Source organism: Rhincodon typus, chromosome 24, assembly GCF_021869965.1.
Source record: "Rhincodon typus isolate 14 chromosome 24, sRhiTyp1.1, whole genome shotgun sequence".
In the NCBI taxonomy this organism is placed as follows: domain Eukaryota; kingdom Metazoa; phylum Chordata; class Chondrichthyes; order Orectolobiformes; family Rhincodontidae; genus Rhincodon; species Rhincodon typus.
Window position 1 is genome coordinate 42,450,320 of NC_063355.1, and position 23,891 is coordinate 42,474,210.

Genomic DNA, 23,891 nt, shown 5'->3' on the forward strand with positions numbered 1-23,891 from the left:
AGTTTCCTGATGATACAAAGTTAGGTGGGATAGAAAGCAGTGAGAACATAAAGAGATGTGGACAAGTTGGGGTGAGTGGATAGGAACATGACAGATGGAATACAGTACGGCGAAGTTAGAAAGTCACAGAGTTATATACCACAGAAACAGACCCTTTAAATGCCTTTTAAATTATGTAATTATACCCACCTTCACCATTACCTGTGGCAGCTCATTCCATAAACGCACTGCCCTCTGTGTGAAAGTTGTCTCTGAGGTCCATTTTAAATCTTTACCCTCAAACCTTAAACTTTTGCCCTCTAGTTTTGGACTATCCTACCCATGGAAAAAGACCGTGGCTATTCACCCTATCCATTCCCCTCATGATTTTATAAATCTCTATCAGGTCACCCCCTCAGCCTCCAACGCTCCAGGGAAAAAAGCCCCAGCCTATTCAGCCTCTTCTTGTAGCTCAAACCCTCCAATTCCAGCAACATTTGTAAATTTTGTCTGAACTCTTTCAAGTTAACAACATTTTTTCCTAAATCAGGGAGACCAGAATTTAATGCATCTAAAAGTGGCCTCATCAATGTCATGTACAGCCACAACATGACATCTCAGCTCTATATTCATTTTGGTAGGAAAAATTAAAAAAAAAGATTTTTTTTAATGATAAGGCACTGGGGAAGGTTTGCACTCAAAGGGACCTGAGTCTTTGTACATGAATCACAGAAAGTTAACATGCAGATAGAGCCAAAAATAGGAAGGTAACCCTATATGGTAGATTTTGTTTTAAGGGATTGGAGTAAAGAGTGAAGATATCTTGCTACAATTGTATGAGGATACAACTGCATGAGGATTTTGTCTTGTTAATTTCCAAAATAAAATGTAACATAAGTTTGCTAGGCTGATTCATAGAGTGAGGGATTTGACCAGCAAGGACAGATTATTGCAGACTTGGCCCTAATTCCCCAGAATTTAGAAGAATGCAAGTAGATCTAATCAAAACATACAAGATTCTTTAAAGGTGTTTGGCAGAATAGATGCTGAGAGAGTTTTCAGTGACTGGAAAATCTAGAACACAGAGTTACAATCCCAGGATAAAGAGTCAACCAGACTGACATAAAGAGAAGTTACCTCATGCTCATAGTTCCAGAGCTCACTGCTTAACCTAATTGGATTGCGACCACTGAATTGGTCTACCCCCAATTATTGATTTCATGTTTAGAGTTGAATGTTCTTACTGATGTACCTATTATTTCAATGGGGTAGACTGCAGATTAGAAGGTTTCATTTCAAAGGTTGAGAGGCATTTGAATTTATTTTTCCTGATTCAGTATGTAATAGACGTCAGAGCTAAATTAGAGTACTGCCTCGTCCCAGAAAGCTCCATGCGAGCTGAGAAGAAAGATGCTCGAGAATAAGATTAGGTTGACCTCCTAGAGGTTGAACTAAACTATTTAAGACTGTGTACTGACTTTGAAGAGAGTCAAGTGTTGCTTTGAATTCTTGGAAGAAATTGCATATAGAGTACAACTGCATGTGATCTATTGAGTTAAAAATACAGCAAATGAAAAATATTAGCAGCTTTTCCAGTGTATGTTAACGGATTTAATGTTATATTGTGAAATAATGCAGCATTATGCTGCTGTGCAGAACCTCATTAACAAACATGTGTTTGAAGCTTTATAGTGCAGATTTAGCTGCTTTTATAATTAAATAAAATAGACACATTAGTTCCGTGCTTGAATTTTCTGGAATGGAACAGATGCAGAAATTTAGTAATTAGTAGGCTAATTAGTACAGATAGTGGGGAAGATAACTAGAATGGCTTATTTGCTCAGCATGATTTTTACAGTATAATTGTTACAACAGAAAGTGATTTGTTGCACAATACTTGATAAACCTTAATCTTCACCAGTCAAGGTGAACTTACAGCACATGAAACTGACACTACAACTCTGCAATAATCATTCTATTTATATTCAATTCAACTCTGAAAATAATTGTTCGTTGTAGGTTTTTTGCCATCTTGTTATAATTCAGTAGGAGTTTAAATAAATGGATTTGTCATCTTGCTGGTCACTATTATCGCAGACTGTATAACCATGTACAACAACAATGTGCATGTATGAATCACTTTTAAGTAGTAAAACATCCTAAGGTACTTCTATGATGCACCATATAGAATGAAGTGTGGTTTATCAAGTAATGTGCCTTGAAAAACTTTATCATACTATGACTTTCCTTTTTAAAAAAATAAGTGGCATATTTACCTAATTGACCATCTAATCACTGCGTCTTGCTTATATTCACAAATGCACTGCCTTTTGACCTATGAGATTAGGACTATTAAATTTAAATTCTGATTTGCAACAAGTTGCCATTATCCTTTATGTGTATATATTTGATTTGGTTATTCAGGTCCTGTTGTAAGAATTACTAGTGATGATATTGTAGTGAAACAAAAGATTTTAAATTATTAGTTGACATAGGCATCATTGTCAAATTACATGACTCAAAGATGCGAGAATGGAATGGCACATCAGCACAACAATGCAAGAAACTGAAAAAGTACATGAGCAAGATACACCACCATAATAATGACCATTTAATATTGCCAATGAATTCATTAATTCTTTCAATAATCAGTAGAATATTCAATTCCCTAAACATTATTTGATACACCACTGTTCAGTGATCCATTGTATTTGTTCACAAAGGTGAATAAAGTCAACAATTCTGATTTTCAAGGAAACCTCCATCAGCTTATGTTAAGAATATTTACCAGAAATAACAATGCTGAACTTGCCAGTATCTACCTGGCAGTTTAGTGCTAATCAAGGTAATTTAGCATCTATTCCGAGAACTCTTCACTATTATTTGGTTTTATTCAACCAATAGCAAGGAAACATGGAGAACGTCGGGGGAGCACTGAGAATATTTTTTTGCTTCCAGCTTTTAAAGGGGACACCCTACTGCACCAACTTGATGTTCTTTCTTTCCGTTTCACACATCAGCCACCCTGTGGCATCTCTGTGACATTAGGAATTAGTACTGAATTAGGGGCAATTTCATGAGGTAGCCTATGCCCACCACTAAATTAATTGAATCTGACAAACTCAATTTGTATAGGCCTGTCACAGCCAGCCAGAGAGAGAAGGCTTTTATCCCTCCTGGTAGCTAGATTATAGAATATGTCTCAGTGGTAAACCCATTGTCCAACCCATTGCACCATCCAGTTATTTGTACAAAGTTTTAAGAAGTTAGCATTTCTTCTGCCTTTTTAGCAAATGCACCACCTTGTGTAAACGTAAGTTACACAGGCTGAGGATTTTTGGTTTACACTCAGTGCTGGGTTAGCTGATTAGTAGCACAATAAAAGAGGTTGGCAGTTCTGTGTTTTGTTCTCCATAGCATTATCCAATGATCCATGCTATGAATTGTCCATATAAATAAAAGAAAGAACTGCAAATGCTGGAAATCTGAAACAAAAAATATTAATTGTTTGAGAAACTCAGAGGTCTGGCAGCAACTTCAGAATGAAGAAGGTTAGTCACTAGACCCAAAACATTAACTCTGCGTTCTCTTCACAAATGCCGCCACACCTGCTGAGTTTCTCCAGCAATTTCCATTTTTCTTTGCTATGCATTGTCCTTATGAGCATCAGATAAGTGCAGAATTGAGTTCATAAGCTCAACTATTGTGTTCTCATTTTTGAATAGACGACTTATTCTCTCTGGCTCATTTGTAAAAGGATGTGAAGGTAATGCCATAGTTTCAGTAAGTGCCTTCAGAAGAAATGAGAATTGGAGAGAAGAAGCACAAAAACGATTTATTGACCTTGCAAGGTGTACCACATAGGAAGTCAAAACCAAATGCAATTTTTGGGAACATGTGGGGTTAAATGATAAACAATAATTGGAACAGGGTATAGAGATAATTGTAAGCATTTTAAAAGTTGATTCTCATTTTTTAATGGAACTCTAATCCATTATTGCCCCAATTTCTGTTCAGAAAAGTTCCCTAGAGTATGGGACGCTCTTTGCAACGAGCTGAGGAGCTGGGTGATGTAAAACTGAGGCATTGGTGGGTGGGTGTAGTTACAACATGAAGTTGCATTGGCATTTTCCAATGTAGATGTGGGCCAAAAAATTATAATTATAAAATTATCTGTATGTGCAGATAAATCTAAGAATTTATTAAGGGTGTGGAGGCAACATTTTTGTACGGATAAAATAATGCAGGAGAAGAATTGTAATATAAGTTTATTTGACAAGGAAGCCTAATTTAAGGTATGAATTTCAAAACAATATTTTAATTGTATCCATGGCACTAAAATGTCTCTTCACAACTATTTTACTTAGATCAGTACCACACTTTTTGTGTAGCTTAATATAGTCGGTTATGCTCAACCCCACTTTAAACCTATATCTAAGCACCCAGCACCCTCCTGCATTTAAAAATTCACTTCTTTGTTGCATAATACTCGTGTCTTTCTACCTCCAGAATGTACCAAAGGTTCTCTGTGCCAGTGATGAATCCTTATGAAGTTGACTTAAGATGTTTTGCAACTTTGATAGCAATATTTAAAACCTGTAAACTTTATTGCAACAGCTGATTACAGTCACTGGCCAGAAATTACAACATTTCCTTCCGGCGGAAAGTTGGCTTAAGCAGTGTATCCAAACTGCAGAAGAAAAAACACAAAGAAAAGCAGTTATAATGATTTTCTAAATGTCCATTCATTCTTATTCCTTTTAAAGTGCTATATAGTTTCATGCCAAAGCAACATTGTACAGTAAATGTCTACATTAATCAGGATTGGGCAATTGCTTGAAATTGATATTAAAACTGGTTTTGTCTTTTATTTAACACCTTTGAGTTGTTTCTGAACACTGCTGTCATCAGTGGACATTGTCCGTTTTAACCTTGTTATGGATAAATGGTCATTAATAAAGCAGCTGAAAATGTTAAGCCTAGGACAATATCCTGAGTAAACACAAGCTGTTGTCGCACTGGTGGTGTCCCTATTTCTGGGCCAGAAGACCTTCGTTTGTTCCACCAGCTCCAGAGCTGTGTTATAACACCTCTGAAAAAGGTGTTGTTGATTGAATAAAAATCTGTTCTGAGCAACAACAGGCTGTTTTGGTGCAGCAATAGTGTCCCTACATCTGGGCCAGGAGACTCCAGAGGTGTGTCATAATGCATCTGAGCAGGTTGGACAGGCTAGGCTTGTTTCCTGTGGAGCTTAGAAGAATGAGTGGTGAATTGGTTGAAATATATGATATTGAATGAGGTCACTTGTGGTACAGTGGTAATGACCCTACTACTGAACCAGGAGACCTTGGTTCAAGTTCTACCTGCTTCAGAAGTGTACTGTAACATCTGTGTGCAGGTTGATTAGAAATTATCTATCCTGAGTGACTGGGTCTTTGGTGGTATAGTGGTGGTGTCCCTTCTCCTGGGCCTGCATAGCTGGGTTGAAGTCCTAGCTGCTGCAGAGGTATGAATGAGGTGTGAGAATGAGTTCAGACACAGGTCGAAACAGGTTGATTAAAATATTTACCTTGAGGAACTGCCCAAGACTGGCTTGTTCAATCGGTAAAGCATGAAACTGTTAACCTTGGGGTTACAGGTTTGGATCCTAAGTTGGGTGCTGTCAGTTCAACATCTGAATGAACTTGTGTGGAATGGTGGTAGTGTCCCTACCTCTGAGCCAGAAGGTCTGGTTCAAGTCCCACCTGCCCCACAGATGTGTAATAACATCACTGAAATGGTTGATTGTTGACAACCCCCTCCATCATTGTTGATAATTGAGACAAAATTAATAGCACCCTATTGACCAATTGGGCTTGTCCTAAATCGTTGGGGAGAACATGCCTGGGTAGCTTTCCACATTGTCAGGCAGGTGTCATTGCTGCTTTACTGGAAAATCTTGGCTAGGGGCACACTAGTTCAAGAGCATACCTTCAGTTTTGGTACACTGCTAAGCCCATTGCTTTTGCTGCATCCAGCTCCTTTGGCTATTTCTTCACATCACACAGAATGAATCAGATTGACTGAAGACTAGCTTCTGTATGTTGCAGAAACTCAGGAAAGAGCCCTCAATAAACTGGGCTCATCCACTCATTGCAGTTAGCTGAAGATGATTGCAAATGCTTCAGTCTTGCCTTTTGCACTTATGATGACTTCCCCTATGACTGAGGATGGAAATGATCATGGAGACTGCCACTCATAGGCTTTTCAATTTTCTACCACCATTCATGGCTTAATGTGATTGGCCTGTAGAGCTTTGATCAGATCCACTGGCTTTGGAATACTTAACTGTTGACGGCAAACTACTGACTAGCATACATATTACATGTTGGAACTTCACTCAGTTTGATGGATCATTTTGAGGTGCTGTTTCTGGCACATCTTGACTCAATGAACCAGGGTGATCCCCTGACTTGATGATAATGGTTGAGTAAAGGTATGTCAGGCTCTGACATTGTAGAACGTGTTGGTGTACAATTTGCTGTTGCTAATGATCCACAATGCCAATGCTGATTTTTAGACTGGTAGAACTGATTTGAATCTGTCCCATTTAGCGCAGTGATAGTGCCACAGAATAGAGTGGTGTCATAGAAATTTATAGCAATAAAGGATGCCATTCAGCCCATCATGTCCCCATTAGCTGACAATCACCATGCAATTGAATCCCATTCCCCGGCTCTTGGTGTGTGGCCTTATAATTTGTAGAAGATTGAGCAGTTGTCACTTCTACCAATACTGTCATGGACAGATCTATTTATGTTGCGGAGATTCATGAAGTTGAGCTCAAGCAACACAGTATTTTGATACAATTGAATAGTTGTCCAAGGTAGTTATGAGTCAACTGCATTGGTATGGGTTTGATGTCACATTTGGGTCAGACAAGGTAAGGTTGGCAGATTTCCTTGTAAAAGAAACATTATTGAATAAGAGGTGTTCTTGCAACAAAGTAGTAATTTCAAGGCCGCCATTTTGATACCAGCCTTTGTTGTAGATTTATTTAATTAACTAAATTTCAGTTCTCTACTGCCAGCTGGAATTTGAATTCCTCTCTCTGGATCATTACTCCAGTAACAACCACTATATGTGAAAAACCTGAGAATGTGAAAGGCACTATGTTAAATGCAAGTTTCTTCAGTTCTATAGTTTGAGCTAGATTTAAACCCTAGCTTTGGGAGCAAAAAGGATTTGATAACTGTGCTGCTTTCTCAAAGATATGTTATATGCAAATAAGAGGTAATTGATGCACTGGTATTTTTTTGACAGCACTGATATTTAGGTATTAGCTAATGATGATCAAAACAATTTAGGATTTAACTTCTTGGAATGTATCTTATTTCCCTGGTGTTCTTATTGACACCAAGCATTGTTGGGTCCGGGGATGTCAGCTCAGAGTCTGGGAATGTGTATTTGGTTGTCTGAGCTAAGTATGAGGTTATTTTTATAGTAACTCAAGAAACACACTTTGTATTTAATAGTCTAACTCTTCTTGAGTAACTATTTTACTCAGTGTCATCGGAAGGATCATTCTTCATTTTTTTTATGGAGTCTTTAGAAGTGTATGAGACGTGGAAGAATTTCCCAGAGAAAATTTCAATTTCTTGGGTAATTCCTTCTGAGTCTGCTGCGATAGGGATTCTGCAGGGTTCTCACACATAACTCCTGGCATAACAACTGTCAAACCAGCGGAAAGTCTGCCCCATAATATTTTTTAAGTGTCTATATATATTTTAAAATAAATTCATGAGACATTACAATTTGAAATTAGTTTTGATGGCGATCTACATGAAGCTAAGTATTAAATGAAAAAATTCTAAGTAATCATTCAGAACATATGCAATTTTTATGGTCCTGGTACAATGTAGGTTAAAATAGATGATATTTGAAGGTGGAATGTAGGATCTCCACATGATGTATTTGGTGAACAATCCATTTTCTCACTAATATCATCCAAATGATCTTTGTTTGCAGTGACCAAAGGTCGTCATGCATGAGTTAAGTCCGATGACAACTGTATTTTGAGCAATGGGGAGAAATGTGAAGCATCACGGAGATATCTGACAGTTTAAATACAACCACCATCATGTTCCTGTTGGTTTAAAATGCTTCTCTTGCAACTTTTCAAGGTGGGGTTATAAAAGAGATTCTCAAAACTATACTACATGCACCTAATAGGTAAGTTGATGTACTTGAGGTGGTGGAAGCTTTTGCTGAGAGCAGATGACAGCTAATTCAAATTTTAGAAAACAATTTGTCTTGTACCCTACTGGTGGAATATAGGAAAGCGCGTAGTGTGTAAAATATGCTAAGCAGGGAGATTGGAAATATGTGGAAGTAATTTACAGCAAGACTGTAAATATCAAAGGGTTGCATTGCCAGGCATTTGGATATTAACAACTAGTAAATGCAGGGAATAGATTTTCTTTCTAATTTTTTTTAATGGACAAGCGATGTTTGTAAGCATTGTAACTGATTTAATAAGACATTTAGACAAAGTTACTAGCTTTTAATTGTGCCAGTTTTTTAAAAAATCTAATATTTTTGTTAACTTTGCTCCCAAAGCAAAGCCATTAACACAATAATCATTTTTTTCCCTCTGCAAGATGCTTTAGCAAAAAATGTCAGCTTTAACATTGAGAAATCTTAATTTGTTTTTTTTTAGAGGAGTAGTTGTGTCTTGAATCAAAACAATCTGACACAGCAACAGTCTAGATATTTTATCTTTGAAAGCAGCAGGCCAAATCAATCAATCCAAATACCTCAGCTAAGGATTCTCTGCTGCATTCAGATCAGGTATTTTTGAAGCTGTTTTTAGATTGTCACGTTTGCATCAATGCAAAATAGCTTAGGGAGCACATAAACACATTTGGAAGTACAAGTCAGAAAACTACAAAGCACATTGGACCCAGGAGATAAGACATCCTTCCACAAGGCTTTCTCATCAATGTGAATTTCCAGAGTGTAGTATAAATCCAGCCATAGTGTTTTTGTTCATTTCAAGTTTCGCCTATCATTCGCCTACTAATGACAAAACAGTTTAGACTTGTTGATCTTTAAGGAAGCACTTGCATACACCCATCTCTGCATTTAAAAAAAAATGCACAATCATGCTCAACTGTCTTGTGAAATAGTTTGCAACCTTTACTCATGTTTTTAGTATTGGGCAGTGACATCATTGCATCACTAGCTCCCAAGAGATCACAAAATAATTATTAAAGCTGCGTGACTAGATTATTGATCTAAACTACTTTTCATTAAATACTTCAAATTCTGAATTTTGACCATATTAAGATGACTTTAAACAGCACAAGTTAAATAATTACTGGTGTGTGCAGTATCTATGTTGTACCAGAGTGCAGACTCAGCAAATCAATATTGTGAACTAAATGCAGAACTGGGAGAGACAACTAGTCAGTGCCTTGTACTACATATGTTTTCAGACCGGGAAGCTTCCAGATGTAATTTCTCCTCCAGACTAAGTTAGCTGATCTCAGCTGTCGGTACAGAAATGGCAATGGTCTTGCTGCTGCAGTTGACCTCAATGCTCCCAGGTCAGTAAATGGGAAAAAAAGTCACCCAGCACACCTGTGGGTAAAATTGAGTTCATCCAGATGATGATTCTTACTGCCAAGGTTTGTGCATAAAGAGTTGTCATTTGTGTTAAAGTCTGGATTTCCAATTCTAAACATGAGTCACAGACTTCAGGAATAAGTAGGGTAGAAATAAAATTTACTTTCAGTAGGCACTCACAGATGTTACAGCCATTAATTATTTCAGTTGCAATTTAAACCTTGCAAACATTTGGGTATATTTGTTGGAATGCCTGGACATGGATAGCAGAACTGGGTCATCTACCAGAAGGGTGAGGCAGATACCTTGCAGTTGCACCTATCTTTTGCCCTGAAGTATGTTTCAAGCATACTCACTGTAGAAAGCTGAAAATAATTTGCTAAATCCATAATATCATTACTCAGCAGAAGGGGATTTGAGGTGTTCTTTAGATGTGGTGGCTCACCCTTGACAGAACAGAAAAAGTGCTACATGAGAGGCATAGATAGAGTGGATAGTCAGAGACTTTTTCCCAGGGCAGAAATAACTACTATGAGGGGGCATATTGTTAAGTTGATTGGAGGAAAGTATAAGGGAGATGTCAGAGGTACAGAGGGAGTGGTGGGCGTGTGGAATGCACTGCCGGCAGTGGTAGTGGAGTCAGATACTTCAGAGACTTTGAAGCAACTCTTGGATAGGTACATTGAGGATAGTAAAATGTAGGATATGCAGAGTAATTTGATCTTAGTAGGATAATAAGTAGGCACAATATTGTGGGCCGAAGGGCCTGTACTGTACTGTTCTATATTCTATTCCTGGCCACCTTATTGGCAGCACAGAGGAAGCACCATAAATGGCAAATGTTTCCAACAATTTCATGTCCCCAGGATTAAACTCATAGTTGCATTGCAAATTAAAGTAGTCTGCATCACAAAGCTCAAGCAATGCGGTCTTTCAATACGTTCTGTTATTCCCTGTTGGAATTTCGTGAACCTGGGCTTTTCTAAATGACTGTTTGCTTCTTAATGGATGGTTAAACCTTAAATCTGAATGCCAAATATCAGTAGTTTCAGTTGCTTTCAGATTAATGAAAACATAGCTTTAGCCTGTGCACAATCTAGAGTTCCATGTGTCAAACCATAAACCAAATGCAGTTCATAGTTAATTTTTGACCCTCATCCACTGTATCATGATAATACTGTTTGCTGCTTCATATTATCTGTGCTGTTTTGCAGACTATCTATGGTCATACCCTTGTTTCTTAATTTGCCGTTTGAATTAATGTACTACCCTGGTTTCCAAAAAAGTTGTATTCACAATGAAGATAATTTGGTATTGATCCAGCACTTGCATCCAAAATACTTTTCAGTCACAGATTGGTAGATAATTAAAACTTCAGTCAATGGAAACATCTGGAGTAGTGTGTGCAGTTTTCATTGTACTTTCTTGACAAATGATGTAAGAGAAGTAGTTCAGAGAAAGTTCACTCAACTGATCAAAAACCAAAAGAACTGCAGATGCTGTAAATCAGAAACAAAAACAGAAGTTGCTGGAAAAGCACAGCAGGTCTGGCAGTATCTGTGAACAGAAATCAGAGTTAACTTTTCGGGCCTGGTGACTTTTCCTCAGAACCAGACCCGAAACATTAATCGATTTCTCTCCATGGATACTGCCAGACCTACTGAGCTTTTCCAGCAACTTCTGTTTTTGTTTGCTCAGTTGATTCCTGGGATAAAGGATTTATCTTGTCTGGAAAGGTTAATAGGGTGGGCTAATATCCACTGGCGTTTTATAAGACTGAGAGGTGATCTTATTGAAACTTAAGACCCTGAAGGGATTTGACAAGGTGGATGTTGAGAGGCTGTTTCCATTTGTCTAAAATTAAGGTGCACAGTTTAAAAACACTAGGTCTACCATTTCAAGTGGAGTTAACACTTTTTTTTACTGAGGGTCATGGATCTGTGAAATTGTCTTCCAAGTGAGCAGCGGGGGCAGGGTCATTATTTTTTACATGAATTAAAAGAAAAGCTTGATTGACAAGTAGCAATGGAGTGATAGTAATGTGAAGTTGAGGCCATCTTACCAAATAATGGAACAGACTAGAGGGCTAAGTGGCCTACTCTCTGCTGCTTCTAATTCATGTTTGTACACTTCTGTGTATAAACTCAAATATAATTATATGTACTTGAATCGTTGTGAACCATAAAAGGAATTTATGTATAATCCCTTTAAATACTCTACCCACCCATTGATTTCTGCTTTAATTCTTCCCGTCAGAGATTTTTAGCTAGAAGATCCATGGAAAGAGATTTGTAACAGGAAAATAATTGAAGAACGCAAAGATAAATAGATAAGTGGCAATGTTCACAATTTTGCTTGCTTTCTTGTCAACATAATCATATTCAGACAAATGAAATAAATTGGATAGCTGATGGGAGTTTTCTTTGGCAGCCGCTATAAGAAATACTCTCGTATCACTACATAATCTGGTGTAATAAAACTTGTTTGATGTTTGGCGTAGAACAAAAGTAATCTCACCGCATCCCTCCTCGCCCCCGCCCCCCCACCAATCAAAACCTTGCCCTAATTTAGAAGTGGATGTTATATGACTGTAGAAAAAAGCAGGTTTACATTATGAAAAGAAAATGTTGCCTGCATCTGAAAAGCAAAACAATTTCACGATCGTGGTGGCATCTAAGATCCAAGAAGTCATCATTAAATCCCACGTCTTGACTTGCAGCTTTGTAACTCGCCGATAGTTCTCTTCTGTAGCTAAAATTCGCTCAGCTGTAAATTTCGAACTAGCGGATGAGAAGCGAATTGACAGTTGCACAGGCGACGGTGCACAGTCCCTTTAAGAGAAGGAAGCAGGTTTTGTAATCTATCTTTCTTGAATAGATCGGTTCAGTCTGCTCATTGGCATTACAACCCTAAGCCACCTTTAGGAGGTTGAAAGCGGCAGTTGTCCAGAGCGGCTCCAAAGCTGATTCGGAGGCTTAACAGTAACAAGATTGAGATTACAATGTGCAGAGGGTATTGCTCTTCGTTCATCATGGGAATTATGGATATCAAGACCTGAGAAAATCATCTTAGTGCGGTTTGTATGAGGAAAGCTGGTCCAGGATCCGATTGAGGATTGAAACTCCGTTTTTTTTCTGTGTGAGCGCCAGTCCCGGACGAATGAGAAAAGCAGTTGGGCAACGCTGAGAGCCGCGCCTGTCTCACACACACACCCCCCCCCCTCCCCTCCCGTCCACGCACACGGCAGGATTCACTTCATCGGCATCTAGATATTTAAAAAGAGGAGCGGCGGCGGAGAAAGAGCCCCGAGCTGCCGGCGCTTGTGTTGCCGAAGGTTTGGAGGAAGCGGCAGCGACGGGCTCACTTGCTGCACTTACCGCCAGTGTTTGGGGTGGACGGCGGGCGAGTCAGGTTGGTTTTTCTTCGCTGTGCCCATTTCCGATTTCGGCTGTCTTCCCTCAACCGGAAAGAAAACTGGTTCTGTTTAAACAAAAAAAAAATCACCACGCTTTAAATACACGAGAATACGGCCATATTTCACCAAGACTCATGCATTTATTTCACTGCGAAGGGAATGTGCCGGATAATTGTGGATTCCTAGATGGTTTGGAATTTTACTGCGTTTTTGCTTCTTGGATTAAGATTATCAATCGTTTTTTGTATTTAGGAAAATAACTCCACAGTGTTGGTAAGGTACATACATTTTACTTTCTTCCCGTCTAAGAAATGCCCTTGTGTTCTCATTGCTTAGTGTTTATTTTTTTAACTATGGACTCGCTGTCTTTGAGATCAGTTAACAAAGGGAATCCTCCCTGTTGGCTCTGTGCCTTTTCGCCAAAGTAACAGCTCTGAACCGTGCTAGTTTTTAACATATTTTTTAAATTACCGTTTATTCGTGCTGTTTAGACAAAGATACCTGAGTTTAACCAGCTGATTGGCGTTACTGAACAACAAAGTTAAACGTTTCAGATCAAACTAAGCAGATCGCAGGAAGCCCTTTGTCAGTTCGCTGAGCTGTTTTCTTATCAAATATGAATCTAATAACTTTGGACAGTTGAAAAGCTGCTGTTCTAACAGAAATCAATATTTTCTTGTAAAATCATTAGGCTTCTTTGTTTGTTCTGGTACCTTGTTGCTGTGAATAATCACGCAGTTGTAAATAAGTCCGTGTGTCTGCTCCCTGCCAGCACATTGATGCAGTACTGAATACGTATTTTCTAACTCAAAAATATTTGAGTTAGCTTCAGTTTCTTTAGGCAGTTGTTACCTCATCTTATTAACAAATTATACAAAAATAACAAAAGAATTCAAAGCATTATATCTTGCATTTTATCTGATGAGCAAGAAGCATTTCCTGTATTTTGAATACTTTCATTTTTTCATTTAAAATAAAATCATGGCAGATAATAAGTCAGCAGAAAAGGCATTTCCACATTTATGTTCACAACATTTTGTGCATAGCCTTAAATTAAGGCCAAAATATTTCAAAGTTGGTTCCAATCATCACTCGTATTGTTTTGGATCTTTTTATTTCTGTAGTTTTGTCCTGCCTATTACTTTAAGAACAAAAGATAGGAAGCACCTCAATAAATCAAAGCTATTCCTGTTTGAAAGTACAGTATAAAATTTAATATTGAAGTTTTTATCCTAGTTAATTTCTGTTCCTTTTAGAATGATTTTAGATACTGCTCGTTAAGGACTGGGAGGCAAAACTGCAGACTGAAACCCGTCATGAGACAGGAATATTTATGTTTAAAAGACAAAGATACTGCAGTCTGCCCAAGAACTTCTAATCTACTGAATTTTTACAGTTAGTCTAACCTTTGAACATGTGGAAAACATCTGCATTGTCTTTTCAATACAACATACCAGAAGACTTCGTTGTAACATATCAACAATTATAATGGTTGCTGACTTTGGACCTTACAATTGTCTTCCCAGACAGAATTTATTGAAATATTTTACTACAGGACAGAAAGCAAGCATCTAGGCTTTTCTGAACTAAAGCATATGTTTACTTCATTTTATTTCGGAAATGCTCATTAATGCAGACTGAATGACATGTTGTAGACTGCACTTAAAGCATTGGCCATGGTGTGCTTTTGCAATCCCAATACTGGCCAGATCAAAGCCATTGTGGTTGGTATTAATGTTCAGACAGTATTCTGTTGTTGGAAAGATGACCTTTTCCATAAAATCCAGTGTTCTACCAAAGACTCTGGGGTGGGCTTTGTTGCTTTCAACACTGAAGGTCACATCATTGTAGTTCCCTGTCTCATGAGGCCTTCAGAACTACACAAAAAGCATTCTATTATCCTAGGCTTAAAGCAGTGCCTTCTTCACTGGTGCCTGGCACGATAAGTTAAAACAGTGTTTCCTCTTGATGCAGCATTTACAAGACAAACGTTCTTATCACTCCTGATTAATTCCTGCAGAAACGTAGGAAAACAGATGAAGAGCCTGAGGCGGTTTCCCTAGAGAAGTCATTTGTATGTTGTCACATGCTCCCTTCCATTAGTATGACACCACAATGAAAGTAAAAGCTGTTCTTCATCGTGCACCTTCGTCTCAACGTGTTTGTTTCTGCCCCTCCCCCTCACCATTTCCTTTTTAATACTGAAGATTAGAACGTGCTTAATTTTATTTTTGGATGATGTGGGGGTGGTGAAGAATGGATGTTTAAAAGTAATTTTGTGCTTCAGTCTTTTGAGTATTTTTTCCAATTAATTGAATGGTAATGTGGACATGAAGTTAAAAGCTTGCTTTGTTTTATTGAGAAAGAAGTATTTCTTTTTCTTTTGTGGAAGGGTGCAGATGAGACTCAAGCAAATTGGCCCTTCTTATTCAGTTTACTCTGACTTGTTATCCTACAGCTGCGTTTTGATCTTCTAGCACCATTGTGGATTAAATTGAGTCATCTTTTGTTACCTTTTAAGTGCAGTAATTAAATCAGCTCGGCATTGGTTATGTATGGTAAATGTCACTTTTTTGCCTGCAGGCTTGCTGAAGTTGCCATTTACCAGATGTTTTTTTGGGCTCTAAAGTGGCAAAGTGTCTTCATCTTAAGAGCTTCACTACTCTCGACTCCTTTCTATTGCAGTTCTTATAAATCTCTTTAGTGAATAATCCATATTAGTTATCAAATAAGTCCTTGAAAAGATAGTAAAGGAAAACAGCACCCTTTATTTTACCAATACCAAAACAACAGATTACATTTTTCAGTACAGCAACAAAAATCTAAATTTGCTCAATCTTTGCCGTATGACTCTGACTTCTTTTCCTGCCTACCCCACCGCCCCCTGTTTCTGGAGTGCTATGATTTAGTTTTCAGGTAAACAAGTGTTTCACAAGATGGGGTTAAAATTGTTACAGAGATAGAAGGAACTGCCGAAAACAAGGTGTAGAGCTGGATGAACACAGCAGGCCAAGCAGCATCAGAGGAGCAGGAAAGCTGACGTTTTGGGTCTAGACCCTTCTTGTGTTATCAAGTTGAAGCTTTAGCTGACTGATTTAAACATTTCACCTGAAGAGGGTTTCCTTACTTTGCAACAGAAAGAGCAGAGCGGGCCTAACTGGGTAACATGTTCAAAGAGTCAGCTCAGGCCTGATGCACTGGATAGCTTCCTCCTGAGTACATAGTTGTATGAAAGCTTGTAACCTTGGATTTATATTAGGGCATCAATGAAAAAAAAACATATGTTTTTTATTGCAAGCACCATGAAGAATATATCATTCGTCTGAATGTCTTCTAGTTGTGAGACTAGATTGTCCATTTTCTTTAATTTTTTGCTCACCCTCCAACAGGGTTATGTTAACGTATTGAAAAAGCCCAGTGCTCTTATGAAAGAAATCAAGATACAGGATCTGGAAAAAATGGGCTTCTTCATTAGCTGTGATCTGCTGAGTTTCAGCTCACATTAGGGTAATTAACACAAGTGCAGATTGCTGAACATCTGTGCATTTAACTTCGTATTAGACTCTTCAGCTTATAATGCATACAGAAGCACAGCATAAAATAGCTGTTGCCAGCAGTGTCCTTCCTATCGTTATACTGAACCCAGACAGCATTAGCCCTGTTCATCAACACCAGCCCCCATTCACATTTGTATTCTCATGTCAGGGTTGGAAGCAAAGTTCGGGCAGTTTATTTTCTAGCTTCTGCCAGTTCTGAATTATGCATGACCAATTTATCATTCCCCCCAACTGAAAACTAATTGTGTCCCTAGGATATATTTACTAGAAATTATAGTTTGCCTTGTGAAGTCCCTAGGGCTGCTGGAAGCAGATGATGTGAGGGAAGTTGAACTTGCAGTACATGCTTGATGACTCCAGCTAGGGCAGGGAACTTGGATAGATGTGCAACTTCTGTGTTTTAATTTGACAGAGCTTTTTCTCAGTAAACATAAAAACTTTGCCACAGAGGAAGGACGGTCTTAATCTGATCAAAAGTATCTAAAGGCGTAAAGAACTGGGAATGTATCCTAGCTAATAGAAAACCTTGTAGAGTATATAGATAATTTGTTTATCGGTCGGATAGCGTTACATTTATGAAATTACTATGCTCCTGGGCAATGGAAAGTGGAGAATGAGAGATGAGGAATAAAATTGTGATGGTCTTGCTTGTAGCTGCAGGGGGACTAGAATAGTGGCTTTTGCTGATAGCATGTTCATATTTGCAGCGAGACAGGCGGCCGCGGATCATCTGCCCTTTCATTATTCGAGAAATGGCACATTAGTGAGCACAGGTTAGCTCATCTATTCACTGATGTTCTGCATGATCAACTGCAGTCTTTGCGGCTTTTTAAAATATTAAATACTGATAGCTGACTTGTCTCTGCTGCCTTTGATGCCTCCCATCAATCATGCCAGCTGCAATTTTGCACCAAAGCTCAATGAAGGCTCATGCTGACCCTGTCTGCTCTTGTGCAGCAAAGTGTGGATCCTTCTAATTACGAGCCAGAGCAGCACAGCAGGTGAGGAGGCTTACTGAGCATCTCGGCCCACACCTGGTAAGGTTTTCTAGGAGGCAGAAGTGCTTACCCGCTTAAGCGTGCTCACCAAGATACCTAATTATCTGTAACTCTCAAATTGTGTAAAAGGAAAAGCTGAAGGGATGAAATAAGGAATGGTTCCCCTGCTGTGCCTGTGCAGCTTTTCACAGCTGATTAGATCTGAACACTGATAAAGCTGTTGAAAGATACCAGGAGGTGGTATGGTTTTCCTGGGGATGCAGAAAAGTAGAGAATGGGGGCAGGGGAGCAGTATCCACAAGAAACATGGTGAAACATAGTGTGTTGAATCAGCTGTCCTGTGGGGAGAAAATAGAGACAAGATTAACCCATTTACTGTTTCACTTCCCTTCTGGAGATTGGTGTAATGTGATTTCTGCAGAGCGAGCCTACACACACATTCATCCAAAGCAAGGGAGGACTTCAAATGAAATTCTGTGAAGCTGAATCAAACCGATAACACATTAAAGAAAACAGCATATCCCTTCAGCTTTGGATAAGCTGGTTTGCTTTTCACTGCCAAAGTCTTTCATTTTTTTTATGCACGCTGTCTGAGCTACAAGGCCAAGACTGAGGGAGACTTGGATTAGCCTCTATGCAGACAATGCCTGCAGGCTGATAGCCTGGTAAGAGCAGCATGATGCACAGGCTATTGGCTTGGCTGTGCCTTTTATGTAACAGGAATCTAACAGTGACTTCAAGAAATGAAGCCTGCATATAAATCTTCGATGAAGTCCTTCCTTACCAATTAACAATCCCTATCATTCCACAAATTTAATGTTTGCAAAAATGAAAATGGGCAAGTTGATTTAGTTCTGTGCATACTGTATTTTAATATTTCCCTTTGCAGTAAAGTTTTCCTTTACTGAGAAAGCCATAAATTTATGTGTAAAATAAAACAAATTAAAACTTCAGGTTACTGTGAATAAATGTAACATAGATTTGGTTAAAGTCTTTTTGAACTGAATATCTGTTTTGCATACAGTTGTGAAGTATATAAAGCAAACTGCATGAATCAAAGTACAAATCAATAAAGAGGGAGTGTTAGCTGTAAAATCTAAGTGCAAGTTTACCTTGGTGGAGAAGTTCTAAATATTGTTTATATTTAAGATTGCTTTTCATCACAATTATGTTAATAAATAAATGAGTCTTTATAAATGTATGATTAGCTGCCTATTATTATGTTTATATTATGTGAGCTAATCTGCATTTCATGTAGAGTTAATATAATTTTTTAGCATTAAGAGGTGAGCCTTTATTTGCATGGTCGTGGTATATATCAATTGAAGTTTGTCGCTTAGTTATCACTAGTTTATTAAGGATGTTCTATCATATTATGATGTTTATTTTGTGAACTCTCTTGCTCTCCCCATCTCAGTTTACTCCATTTCCATACTTTGTGAACCGTGAACCTGTTTCAGGTTTGATCTACGAGCACGTTAACCAACATCAGCGGGATGTCATTCTTGTGGTTGCAGAGAAACGGTTTCATGCTTTCCCACACTGCTGAATTATTGATTTATATGTCAAGATAAAAAGTACTTTCCCACAGTATTGAAATTACCATTCCAGGCGGGTCACTTGACTAATTGCACAAATTAACCTGTCTAATTGCACTCATAACTAAGTTTTTAAAGAGATATGCAAGCTGATACTGGTGCAGATCTGATCTTTTGGCTGGATGGCCCACTAATCATGTGAACGGAACTGTTGTGACACAGTCTGTTCTTTAGCAAGAACATTTTAGTGTACAGTGATATAAAGTTGACTTTGTAAGTTTTTTTACAATAGCATAAAACCTCAAGCATCCATGAATGTGCACAGAAGAATTCATTTCTTACAAGGTTACATACTTAACTGCTATGATGATTCAAATCTGCTTCCTTTTGGCTGGTATAATTTATTGACAATTAGAGCAGTCATGTTGTACATTAATTCACTACCCAAATTTGCTATGCAGATTTACTTCATTGCTAATTTTGGTTCATTATTGGGGGAGAAAAGAACTTGAGGTGATTGAAGTTAGAAATCTTTGGGAGTGGCATTACAGTGCAGAAAAGAGGAGAAAGCAATCTTTTTGCTATTAATGCTGTAAGGATAGATCCTGTCAGTCCATATTTATATTTGAAGAACATACTTTTATAATAAGTAAAGCTTCTCTGAAATATCTAGAGTCAGATAAAGTTGTTGAGGCTTGAGAACCAATGGGGTAATGCTCCGTTGTTGTAACTGGCATATGTGTCAATTATCAGTTAGCAGTTTGAACTTGCTTTCTATATGTACAAGTAGCATTGGCAAACTACACGTACTGAAAGATTATCAGCTGAAGGTCACCTTTTTAATGTGGGGTAAATATTTTTGTCTGTTGATTTGAATTTTATTCAAAAGCTCTGCCCAACTGAAGAAAAGGTAACAGCTACATTAAGGGGTCAATGAAACCTCTTCTCTTTCAAACTATGGAACAGCTGCTAATCACTTACTGTCTGCTTACCTTGAAGACTTTAAAACATGCATAAATCTATTGTGTATTTTATTTCAAATGGGGCATATATTTTATATTGTATATCTACTGGTCTATGATACAGTGCCAGTAAAACAGCAAAGGAAACAAAATTGTATCATTAGGAATGTGAATGATGGTCACATCGAGTTTGCAATATGTTGGGCTAAAGTGGCAGTATATTTAACCAGCTGCTATGTTGGATTCCATAATGTATTTGAGTGACTTAGTTTCCATTTTGAGAGTGATAAGAACAGGTAGTCAAAGTCTATTTCTGGTCTGCATCACAATTGCATAGAATACTGCAGATCTCCAGTCAAGCTTACTTAAAACAAGCCTGGAGGTTTTCAATGACATCCAACTAGGGATGGTTTTCAAAGATTGAAGAGCTGACAATATGGTAAACTCTTCTGCATTAGAAAATAAAAGTAGCATAGTGGGTCATCAAGCACTGAACATTGGGTGCAAATTGTTAATTGTATACAGGTGTTGATGCTACTTGGAGCATTCAATCAGAAAATGGCAAACATAGATCCATACCCAGATTTGCCAACTTTTCACTATACTTGTAGGTTATTTTCAGTTGTATGAAATAAAATTGAGATGATTTTGTAAGAGTCGTGAGCAAGTTTGGAACAGCAACTTTGGAATTGATAAAGCAGCAATATTGATGGGCATATGAGACCAGAAGTGGAAACTACCTTGAATGATAAAGTTAAAATTTTACAGGAGGCTGTCATCTTTCAGAGTTGACTAGCTCCTCTTCCCATTCCATGTTTCAGTAATGCTTCATTGGAAGGATAGGTGGTTGTGTGGTCCTGTACCAATATCTAAAGAAGGGGAAACAGAGAGAAAATGGAATTACATACCAGTTAGCCTGGTATCAGCAGAATGGAAAATGCTAGAGTCCATTGTAAAAGATTTATAGCAAACCACTAGGAAAACCATGACAGGATTGGTTAGAGCCAGCATGGATTTACGAAAGGAAAATCATGCTTGGCAAATCTATTGGATGTAACTACTAGAGCTGACCAGAGGAACCAGTGGATATGATTTACTTGGACTTCCAGAAAGCATTCAGTAAGATCTCACGTCAGAGACTAAAGTGCATCGGATTGGGAGTAGTGTACTGATATGGATAGAGAATTAGAGAGTAGGAATAAGCAGGTCATTTTCTAAGTAGCAGCCAGCTACCAGCAGGGTATCATTGGAGATCATTGCTTGGATCCCAACTATTCACAATGTGAATTACTGATTTTTAGATGCGAGGACTAAATGTTATATTTCCAAGTTAGTTATTGTAGAACAGAGAGACCTAGGTGTTTGCATCACATCTACATAAGGTGGTTAAGAAGGTGTTTAGCACACATGTCTTCACAGCTCAGACCTCTGAGTATAGGAGTTGGGATGTTACGTTGAGGTTGTACAAGACATTGATGAGGTCTCTTCTGGAGTACAATATTCAGTTCTGGTCGCCCTGTTATAGGAAAGGGTTTATTAAGCTGGAAAGGGTTCAGAAGAGATTTCCCAGGATGATGCTGGGAATCAAGGGTTTGAATTATAAGGAGAGGTTCGATAGGCTGATAATTTTTTTCACTGGAGCAGAGGAGGTTGAGGGATGATCCTCCTAGAGGTTTATAAAATGTAAGGGCAATAGATAAGGTGAATCACAGGTATCTTTTCCCTCGGGTGGGGGATTTCAAGACTAGGGGCCATATTTTTAACGTGAGTGGAGAAAGATTTAAAAAGGACGAGGGGATTTTTTTTTTTGAGTGGTTCGTGTATGGATTGAACTTCCAGAAGAAGTGGTGGATGCGCATACAGTTACAGTATTTAACAGACATTTAGATAAGTGCATGATTAAGAAATGTTTGGAGGGATATGGACCAAGTGCAGGCAAGTGGGACTAGTTTAGTTTGGGATTATGATCAGTGTGGACTGGTTGGACCGAAGGGTCTGTTTCCATGCTGTATAACTCTGACATATGACCCTTCTGAAGGGTCCAGAGCCAAAACGTCAGCTTTCCTGCTCCTCTGCTGCTTGGCCTGCTGTGCTCATCCAGCTCTACACCTTATCTCAGATTCTCCAGTATCGGCAGTTCCTACAATCTCTGGGTGGAAGGATGAACTGTGAGGAGGACACAGAGATGCTTTGGTGTGATTTGGGAAGGTTGAATGAGTGGGCAGATGATATATAAAGTGGATAAACTCACATTTATCCACTTTAGTAGCAAAGGAAGGCATTTTTTTTGAATGGTGATAGATTGGGAAAGGAGGAGGTGCAATAAGACCTGGGTGTCTTTGTACACCAGTTGCTGAAAGTAAGCATGCAGGTGCAGCAGGCAGTGAAGAAGACTTTCATATCAAGAGAATCTGAGTACAGGAGCAAGATGCCCTTCTACAATTGTACAGGGCCTTGGTGCAATTACATCTGGAGTACTTATCTGAGGAGAGAAGTTCTGGCTACAGAAGAGTGCAATGAAGAAACTCTTGTAACTTTTAAACAATGCTTAGATGTTTACTTGCATTACCATAGCCTCCAGGCTATTGGCCAACAGCTGGAAAATGGGATTAGTGTAGTTGACCAGTATGGACACAATGAATGACTCAGTGGTTACCACTGCTGCCTCACAGCGCCAGGGATCCAGGTTTGATTCCAAGCTTGGGCAACTGTCTGTGTGGAGTTTGCACGTTCTCCCTGTGTCTGTGTGGGTTTCCGCCAGGTGCTCAGGTTTCCTCCCACAGTCCAAAGATGTGCAGGTTAGGTGGATTGGCCATGCTAAATTACCCATAGTGTTCAGGGACGTGCAGGTTAGGTGTGTTAGCCATGGGAAATGCAGGGATAAGGTAGAGGTTAGGGTCTTGGTGGCATGTTCTTTGGAGGGTCAGTGAGGACCTGTTGGGCCAAGTAGCCTGTTTCCACACTGTAGGGATTCTATGATCCTATAACTGAATGGCCTCTTTCCTTGCTATAAATTTGAGTCTCCTTCCAGGTGATAATTGCTTGGCATTCATTTGAACTGCACAATAATTGAAACAAAGGGAATGTGAGGTTGGAGAAAGTGAAAGCATTGGGAGCATGTAATCCAGCAATGACACATTTCAGTATTATTGGTTCAAGTAGGCTATAACTCATGACAGTGGTTTGACTCTGCACATTGTAGACGGAGGCATTAGCCTGTTATCTGAAGTGAATCTAATCCTACTTACTTTAGATACTGGCAGAATAAAGACCTAAGTTGGGGCAGAAAGGGACTTGGTGAAGTCTCCTTCATCTATAAGCTCAGTGAAGGTGGTGATGTAAAACTTAAATGTACATGTACATGCATGACTATGTAAATACACAATTCCTAGTCAACAGGAAATGTAAGATGCCTATTTCACTGAAGAGTGATGTGATGCAGAGTAAAACTAGGGGTGAACATTTCCGTCAGTTCTCTACCAAAACGTGTTTATGCGGTGTTTCCACTGGAGGTTTAAATTCATGCTGGGTTTACCTAAGGAGACATCTCCAGTGTTAAAAGGATTCGGAATCCAGAAGCCATCTGCCCAAAGCAATTAGTTGGGTTCTGTAACTGCTTGAACAAATACCTCTGGGACCCATCGGCGAAAAAACTATTCAAATCCTAGCAATCATCTTTAATTTTTATCATAAAATTATAAAGAACTCCTAGAAAATCTAGGCCAAAAAGTGATCTATGAAACCTTAATGTGTCAAATTGAGTATCAAAAACATTAATTAGAACCTTTTAACTGTTTTTTGCTGGATTTTTATTTTTGCAAAGATAAATTTTTGAT

At 38.6% G+C, this 23,891-nt stretch overlaps 1 protein-coding gene across 13 annotated transcripts in view; it reads left to right on the plus strand.

Annotated features, from left to right (window-relative positions):
- LOC109928974 (autism susceptibility gene 2 protein-like) overlaps window positions 1–23,891 on the plus strand; it is a 475,973-nt gene that overhangs the window by 323,045 nt on the left and 129,037 nt on the right. The window contains exon 1 of one of the 13 annotated variants that reach the window (XM_048611261.1): window positions 12,798–12,996. The exons of 11 other annotated variants lie outside the window; for them this stretch is intronic. The gene's annotated coding sequence lies outside the window, so the exon portion shown is untranslated. Of the gene's footprint in view, window positions 1–12,797; window positions 12,997–23,891 lie in introns of those variants that run through there. One more of the 13 variants, XM_048611263.1, reaches the window with a different exon arrangement.